Raw genomic sequence first — 7,588 nt, forward strand, 5'->3', positions numbered from 1 at the left:
CAAGATACACCACTCGACCACACATCCCACAAATTTTTAGTTTGCTGACAATTTCGCCCCAGTGCCCTACTTGGTTAGGTGCAAGGGTTCCGGTCATCTCAGGAACAGAATTCGCAAACATTATTTTTTTTTTTTTTTTTTGCCAGAACAGCAAACTTTGCCTTATCAAACTTTAAAACAAAATATCTTATCATCGATCAAGGCTGAACAAAAAAATCAACAACAAATAAATAAATAACAACAAATCGACTTGTATTTTATATTGTCAGATTATCTCCGTTTGACCTTGGACATTTCTATAAATACATTCAAGTTTGGTTGACATTTACTGAATTCTCAGGTTTGCAATTCTCAGGTTTCTCTCAGGTCTCTCTCAGGTGAGCTCAATTTTACCTCTGGAATTTCTGTCAGGCTAGGTCAAAACTTTCTTACTTAATAATACTTTGATACTTCAGAAAGTCTTAACTTGAGTTTTTTTTAAAAAGTAGGTGTGTGCCCCTCCCCAGGAGGGGGAGGGGATGACATACTGAGGAGAAGGAGGGTCTCATTTTACCAGCACTAAATAACCTGTAATAATTTCATTGATGTTATGAATTTGTATTTCAGTAGTAATTAAAAAGTAAAAAGCGAAATTCTCATTTATGTTTATAAAAAAATAAATTAAATTAAGTGAAATCTTTTTATCTTTTAAGACGAGTCTTGTGTGCAGATTTTGATCTAAATTGCTTCAAAACATATTGAATTTAATTTTTTTTTTCGGTTGAAGAATGTATGCAAATACGTATTCTCCAATGCGATTCTACACTTTGCCCGTTTTTCTAATCTCGGAAATTTGTCATGCTGACTTGAAAAGATTCGTTTTATTATTATAGTTTTAATTAACAGTCTTAAAATGCTGACTAGAACACATTCAATCTATTATGAAAGTTTTAATTCATAGTACTAAAAGGATGACTCGAAAAGATTCGGTTTATTACGATAGTTTTAATTAATAGTTCTAAAATGCTGATTGCTTGTCTGAATTCTTTTTCAGAACCAACAAAATTCAACATGAAGCTTTTTTTCTTCTTGGCTCTTCTCATTGCTTGCTACTCTGTTAGCAATGGTAAATATCATCTTCTATACAGTTCTTTTTTGAAGTAACGTCTGTATTATATAAGATAAGATATCATATTAAGTTTATCAGACTTGCTTTTCTTATTTTATGAATGCATTTGAACGTAGTGAATAGCTGTCCCTGAATGAGTTTATATTAAATAATTTGACATATGCAAATATTTAAAAGTTAAAAAAAAATCATGACTGTGTTGCTCATGGTCAGTGTTTCCCAAACACAAAATACAACTATAATACGACCAGAACCGGACCGATAATTGGCTGACACGCTTGGTTACGGCTTAGCCACCTTATAAGGGGGATAGAGTTCGAGTCCCAACTTGAATAGAGTCGTGTTTCCTGGGTGGAAACTTATTTCCCGGACACCCCCTCCCACAACTGGTCCACAAAGGATATTGGACCATAGGCCAACACGTTCTTGTGCCCCAATCATGACGTATACATCACATGCAAGTCCGCACAGCTGCTCGGCTTTTTAGGGGCTTGTTAAAGAACTGGATAACTCTTTAGTAAACCTTAAAAAACATTTATTTACTGGGGAAAATGGTTGTCGAGTCTTCTACTCTAAGCATCTCTATTGTCAGTCAATCCTGGCGTCTCTAAACATGACGTATTTCCTGTCTAATTCTATCTACTCTTTTGGTCTCGAGATTACGACACGAATCAAATGTGTATCCTAACAAAGTGTTCTTTAGTAAATGTAGAAAAGAATTTAATTTTTAGTTCTTCATTGTCACGGGAAAATGTTGATATATCAACATCACTATCAACGCGGAGATGATCTAGATTCTCTCATTTGAAACAAAGATCAACTATTAAAGAATTTCTTATTGAGTTCGTGGTCGAGAGGTTAAGTACACTTGAACTTGGCTTGGCTTGTCTTCCGATGAAGGGGGCTCGAGGTTGAACACCCGAGCAGAGTTGTGTTTACTGAGCGTCTAAAGGCAGCACGGAAAACCTTCTCCTAGATACCCCTTTCTCCCACTGGTCCACAACTGAAATTAGACCATATCAATTGTGGAATGCTATAAGCTTGAAAGTGGCGCTATATAAAAGCTAAAATTTATTGTATTTATTTAGGTATTAATGACAATGAAATATATTAACTGTGTTAGAATTAAAAGACGAATCAAGCCAATAAGGGATGAAGTAAATGGTGAAGGTCCATGTGAAGGCGTTTTATGCTGTTAGTAATATTTCTCAGTGGAAACTGTTAAGGGAGACTACAATGAATTTTGTTTTCCTTTAACGAAGCTCGACCCTGGCTGCGCCAGAGAATGAATACTCGTTCTTTTCTAACATAGTAATAATAACAATAGTAAAAGCTCGTTATCCGTGAGGAAATTTGTTATACAAGCGTGCATTACTCATAACAATACATTATAAGATGTTATTTTATTGTGTGAATTATGCGATAGCTTACAAAATATACATTCAGACATTTGTAAAGTTGTGCCTTAACTAATTCAACTATTGTCGCAATCAACCACACTTTGTTTTTGAAAATCGTGATGAGCCTGTTGTCTGACCCTGTAGGAGTGCTCATTACACGCAAGTACCACATACCGTTACAATTATTTGATATACTTTTGTTATTACAGCTGCTGAGTGTCTTCATGGTCCAGTATGCCATAACCATGAGCTGACCTCATTCCAAAACGGACAGGTAATGATCTAGTATAGCTGGTATCTTTTGAATGGCACAGGGTGGGCGAGTTTTCACACTTTAGCGTGTTAAATTAATGCTTTTAAATCTAGTGAGGTGTGCAATTTATGTAGAATAATTACCGAGTTACAATGATAATTACCTATGACATTGTCGAAGTATGCTTTTAAAGTATATTTTTAGGTTAATCACTTTTATATTGTTTATGATCGAACTAGATTTATAATGTAAATAATCAGTATGTTTTAGTGAGACTGCCATAACAAGCATAAAGAATGTCAATATATTACAATAAAATAGTTAAATTCATTGTTATAAAACAGCTCAGAGATATATTAATATTTTCTTTTTTTTTTTCTCTCCTTATCACCTTTCAAGATCTATTGTTGTCAAAGTGGATACCACAGCATTAACGCCGGAGTTCAAGATGTTGACGGGTTCTCTATAGTACACTGCAGCTGTCACTAGACAATCAATTAATATTTTAGAATGCGAGACGAATATATGACGTAACTGTTGGGGGTTGTTCATATGTAGACGATTTCGCCAATAAAGTTTTTTTTTTCTTTTTAAATTATATCAGAATTGTGTTTTTTGATTTACGAATATATGTCTTTAAGTTGTGTGTGTTTTCCTTTGTAGTTTGAAAAGATGGATTTTATATACGAAATAATTAAGACGATGGAGAATTATTTTTTTATGGATAAAACCTAAACAAATAATAAAATCAATAATTTATTCTGTTTTTTTATAAATGAGGAGGACAGCCAGGGGGAGAGCATTTACAAATGTTTGAAAGTTTATAAGGAAAAGATTATGATAGACACAATGGAAGAAATCAGGAGGAATAACTCTAAAAGTGAAATGAAGCAGACGGTGAGAATCAAATAAAAATAATAATACATTTCAATAATATAAAAATCAAAGTAGATGTGATGTTATGCAGAGAAGCTATTGTGACCAACAACCACTACAATTTAGAGGCAGACATTTAAGTATCTTAACATGAATTGCAAAGGTATTCCTCGTTACAACATTTTGGAACCACAATCCTTATATTTATATTTAACGCAATTAACAAATATCCAGTCCGTAGTTCCTATGTTAAATTAAAAAGCTTCAGCTGGAATTTTAAAAAAATACCAAATTGGTTCATTATATCTACATTTTTGTCACTCTAACAGACCCCAGAAAGTTCCTGATTATATAGGCTGGAGATCCTCGGTCTTGAGTTCTTAACTCTTTCTCTCCTAATTGACGATACCAACGTTTATTCCACCAGAATGTGGTAAATAATTACGGAGAGAAAGAGTTAAGGGAAAAAATGTTGCAAAAAAAAATAAATTTGGAACCACTGATAAACTACTCAGAATAAGATGACAACAACAATCTCCATTTAAACTGGGAAAGTCAAACCCTGATAACCAGGGTCAGAAACCCGGACTATCTAGGAGACAATGCGGAGAGAGTCTCACTCGAAGAAGCAGCCACCACTTGCAGAGTCGCACTTTATAAATAGCAGCCTCAGAGATTGGATAAGACCTTGGCCTATTTCGGTTCATACTTTTTTTTTTTTTTTTGAGTTAATCAACTTTTTTTTTTTTGAGTTAATCAACTTTTTTTTTTTTTTTGAGTTAATCAACTTTTTTTTTTTTTTGAGTTAATCAACTTATTTTTTTTTTTTTGTTGAGCTAATCAACTTTTTTTTTTCACGTTGTTAAAAACAAACTCGGTGTTAAAAATTTTATGTGTAAGAAAAATCAAAATCGAATGTTTTATTTTAAAAAAGTTTACATCAAATTCATGAGAACAAAATGGAAATAGTGTTACGTTCATATAAAAACACCTTTCTTAATACTAAAATCTGGAACATTAGTCCATTAGGTGCACAACCCTTCCATTCTCTGTAGATTCAATGCGTTGCAGTATTACTTATTTGTTACACAAAATTTTCAAATAATATTTTCATCTCTAGTGGAAAATAGAGAGAGAATAGTAATTTATCTTTTCATTTGGTATCAGCAGTTTAAACTTGTCGGCACAATGGTTTAAGGGTTTGAAGTTTGAATCATTGGGCCTTTTCTATTAACAATGTCCTACATATAAAAAAAAAAAAATTAAAACCAAGTGTCTCATGACAATGGTTCAGCATTGTCTTTGTTATACATTATTGTTCATTGAATATTTTTTCTTAAAATTGCGATATTCTAGCATACTGATTGTTTGTGAATTTGTTTGTAAAATGTTTTAAAAGTTTCGGATGTTTCTTCAGAGTTGAAGATAATTTAATTCCTAGTCCAAACCTCCCGCAGGACGACGGGAGATGGCAGCGGGCATCGAGAAGTCCGAATGACAGTCCAGCGCGAAAACTATAAGACCAGGCAGCCTAGAAGCTTGATAATTTAAAAAAATCATCAAGGATACATTTTTGTAGTCCATCGCTACTTGGCCTATATTTGTGTTTTGCTCTTATCTGGCCTTGCTGCTCTAAGACTTCAAAAATAAAAAAAAATTAAAATTAAAATGTCAAGGTCTTGATTAGAAATCGAAGTCATGATTCTTACCGACTTATCTTGTGATTGGGTGAACTCGTCGTCTGCATTGACCTTCATGTGGATCTGCTGCTGCGAGAATAAGTTTAGAGTGATCTCCCTTACACTTGCAAATTATGGAACACTGCGTTCTTGCAAGCGGATTCAATTTAGATAAAACAATATTGATGAAAAAAAAAAGAGCTTGAATACTACAAGCTTGTTGTGAACCCTTAAACCATATTTTCATTACTTTTAAAACGTTAATGCAAAACAACAACAACAACATAATGTAAATACATACATGTAAATGGCTATTTCGTTTTTACGCTAGTGCTGTGACATTAATTCGAAATCCTGTTTGACAGAAAAAATTAAATCACCACTATATTTATTGGTTGTAGAAAGGTGACATAGAGGTACATATGAGAAAAACACCTTGGTCGTCTGATATATATATATATGGCTCCTTCTGTCTCGTAAGACAATCGATGCGCCCAAATGAGTCACTGGCTTTGGTTACGTCTTGAGACGGGGCAGAATCTGGAGTGACTGATCAAGCCAATTCTGGAGCGGCAGAGTTTGTCACAGTTCGAGCATTTATATTCATCTGTCCTAGGGCTCACTGACAGAGCAGCTTTCTTTTTCTTTCTCTTGACCGAAGCAGCTTCATTTCTTTGGCATTCAGCAAAGTTCGTACCAGCACGTACACTCTGTCTCCATGCTGTCCGGTCTTGGGTTATCTACTCCCACATACTTTGGTCGATGCCCATGGCTCTCATGTCTCGCTTGCAGACATCTCTGTGAGTTAGTCTTGGGTTATCTCCTCCCACATACTTTGGTCGATGCCCGTGGCTCTCAGGTCTCGCTTGCAGACATCTCTGTAAGTTAGTCTTGGGCTATCTCCTCCCACATACTTTGGTCGATGCCCGTGGCTCTCAGGTCTCGCTTGCAGACATCTCTGTAAGTTAGTCTTGGGTTATCTCCTTCCACATACTTTGGTCGATGCCCATGGCTCTCGTGTCTCGCTTGCAGACATCTCTGTAAGTTAGTCTTGGGTTATCTCCTCCCACATACTTTGGTCGATGCCCGTGGCTCTCAGGTCTCGCTTGCAGACATCTCTGTAAGTTAGTCTTGGGTTATCTCCTCCCACATACTTTGGTCGATGCCCGTGGCTCTCGTGTCTCGCTTGCAGACATCTCTGTAAGTTAGTCTTGGACGGCCCTTGGGTCTGGCTCCCTCTGCTAGCTCAGTGTACAGGATGTCTGATATACTCTCTCGATTGTCATCTCGATGTTCTTGGATTGAAACCTTGCTCGCTGCTATCCCACATCGCGCTGCGAGAGATTTGGACTAGGACGCGATAATCTGCCTGTCTGTAGGACCATCCAAAACATTTCCCACAAAATTTCTGAGACTACTACTAGCTACTAGGCCTGTATGAAATTTATGACAAATGTGCCATATTGAAACTTTATTTACTACAGGGGTCTCAAACACGTGCCCCCGGGCCACATATGGCCCGCGAAACAATTTTGTGTGGCCAGCTGCCACGTCCGCGAATTCGAAAAAAATTAGATAAAATTTACAATGACCACATATAAGCCGTGAAATGATTTACATCTGCACAAATCAGTAAATGAGGTGTCCGTCAACTGCAAGCGAAGATTCTGTGAAAGCTTTGTTGTTAGCGAGATGATAGCAATGGCATCACGACCATTCACTGAAGGCCAGCTTGTAAAAGAGTGTATGCTACAAGCGTGTGAAATTATCTGCCCCGAGAAAAAGAAACTCTTCGAAGACATAAGTTTCTCTGCGAACACAGTTGCAAGCTGGATCACCGAGTCAGCGACAAATGTTCAACAGCAACTGATTGCCGCTGCAAAAGACTTTGTAGCATATTCCATTGTACTGGACGAGTCTACTGGTGTAACAGACACCGCATACTGTGCCGTATTCATTCGTGGGGTCGACGAAAATTTGAACATTGTTGAAGAGCTATTGGACTTACTAGCAATGAAAGGAACGACGACTGGACGAGACGTGTTTTCAAGAACTGGAAGCTTGTATTGACAGGTGTAGACTACCGTGGAAAAAACTTTTCAGTGACTACGGACGGTGCACTAGCAATGTGTTTAGAGAAGGTTGGTGTTGTTGGATTAATGGTAGAGAAACGGAATCAGCTCAGCTTGGTGGGACCTTTTGCAGCCATACATTCTGCACCAAGAAGCACTCTGTGGCAAAAGTCTACTAATGAAGAACGTGATGGATGTTG

At 36.5% G+C, this 7,588-nt stretch overlaps 1 long non-coding RNA gene across 1 annotated transcript; it reads left to right on the forward strand.

The window, feature by feature from the left end:
• Positions 1 to 344: 344 nt before the first annotated feature.
• Positions 345 to 3,357, forward strand: LOC106054938 (uncharacterized). The gene is made up of 4 exons (XR_001215474.2): positions 345 to 377; positions 1,034 to 1,105; positions 2,718 to 2,782; positions 3,161 to 3,357. It is a non-coding gene; the product is annotated as an uncharacterized LOC106054938 (long non-coding RNA).
• Positions 3,358 to 7,588: the final 4,231 nt, after the last annotated feature.

The sequence above is a fragment of the Biomphalaria glabrata genome, chromosome 11, assembly GCF_947242115.1.
Source record: "Biomphalaria glabrata chromosome 11, xgBioGlab47.1, whole genome shotgun sequence".
In the NCBI taxonomy this organism is placed as follows: Eukaryota; Metazoa; Mollusca; class Gastropoda; family Planorbidae; genus Biomphalaria; species Biomphalaria glabrata.